General features: G+C 44.6%; 1 non-coding gene across 1 annotated transcript; it reads right to left on the bottom strand.

The window, feature by feature from the left end:
- Positions 1–804: 804 nt before the first annotated feature.
- On the bottom strand, positions 805–911 carry LOC130512075 (small nucleolar RNA R71). The gene has a single exon (XR_008945636.1). It is a non-coding gene; the product is annotated as a small nucleolar RNA R71 (small nucleolar RNA).
- Between the last annotated feature and the right edge of the window lie 545 nt (positions 912–1,456).

Here is a 1,456-nt window from a genome sequence, read left to right as displayed (position 1 = left end):
AATTGGTTCGACAATCTTTTATACTACATCATTTGATTAGGAGCCTTGAAAACTCCTAATACCAAATTGGCGCCGTTGCCAAGTTCTATTGTGATTTTGACATTGGGATTTAGTCATTTGCTTGAGACTAAGTCATTTTTATTTTTATTGTGATATTGGCTCTGCTTTTTCCTCTTTCTTTTTCATTTCAGGTGTATGAACTTGAGAAGTAGAGGGACTACAAACCTCACTCCTCTAGTACCAGACATCCGGGCTTTGGAAAGAGAGAATACAAGAAGAAGGAGAGAAGAGGAGCAACAGGCTCATTTCAACAGATTGGGTTTTGATATGGCTCACCATCAGAACCAGAATCAAGATGGAGAGATCCCTTTGGGAGCTGCCCAAGAGGGAAATGGTCAAGGAGCTGTCAACCTTCGACCACAACACCCACAGCGCCAAGCTCGCGCCATTGGAACCTATGATCGCCCTCACATTCATGGTCATAGGTTGGGAATCAGAGCACCACCTGTGGAGAACAACAACTTCGAGATCAAGTCAGGGCTACTCAACACCATTGAGCACAACAAGTTTCATGGCCTGGCAGCTGAAGATCCTATTGATCACTTGTACAAGTTTGATCAGTATTGTAGTTTGTCCAAGACAAATGGTGTCTCTGAAGATGCATTCAAGCTGAAGCTGTTTCCCTTCTCTTTGGGAGACAAGGCACATCAGTGGGAGAGGTCTGTCCCAAGTGACACTATCACCACTTGGGAGGGATGTAAGGAAGCCTTCTTGGAGAAATTCTTCTCTACCTCAAGGACAGCTAAGATAAGGAATGAGATCTCTGGTTTCCAGCAGAAGAATCTAGAGAGCTTCAATGAGGCATGGGAGAGATTCAAGGACTACCAAGCTCAATGTCCTCATCATGGTTTCAGCAAGGAGAGCTTGCTTAGCACTTTCTACAGAGGAGTTCTCCCATCTTGCAGAAACAGGCTTGACACTGCTAGTAATGGTTTCTTTTTGGGCAGAACTGTGCAGGATGCAGAGGAGCTGGTGGAAAACATGGCAAAGAGTGACTCAGTCTACAATGAGGAGTATGATAGAGCCAACAGAGGGGATGACCAGCAGACAAGGAAAGATATCAAGTCTTTGCAAGACAAGTTGGACTTGGTTCTTTCCAACCAATCCAAGAAGGAGCAGGTTAGCTTTGTTGGTGATCCTAGTCAAGAGTTTCCTCCTAAGGTGAATGAAGTTGATGGTTTGGAAGGGCAAGAAGAGCTTTGCTTCATCAACAACAATGGTACATGGTACAGAAAGGAGCCCAACTTTCAGCAAAACAACTACCAACAAAGACCTCACTACAACAATCAGCAAGGAGGATACCAGGCCACGCAAAGCTACCCTCCTGGTTTCAGCAACCAAAATAATCAGTCTACTCAAGCTCAAGGCAGTTCTTCTCAAGCTCCAGCTTCAGATT

This window comes from Raphanus sativus, chromosome 4 (assembly GCF_000801105.2).
Source record: "Raphanus sativus cultivar WK10039 chromosome 4, ASM80110v3, whole genome shotgun sequence".
In the NCBI taxonomy this organism is placed as follows: domain Eukaryota; kingdom Viridiplantae; phylum Streptophyta; class Magnoliopsida; order Brassicales; family Brassicaceae; genus Raphanus; species Raphanus sativus.
The sequence above is the reverse complement of the archived record's forward strand: the minus strand, read 5'-3'. Positions and strand labels throughout refer to the sequence as shown.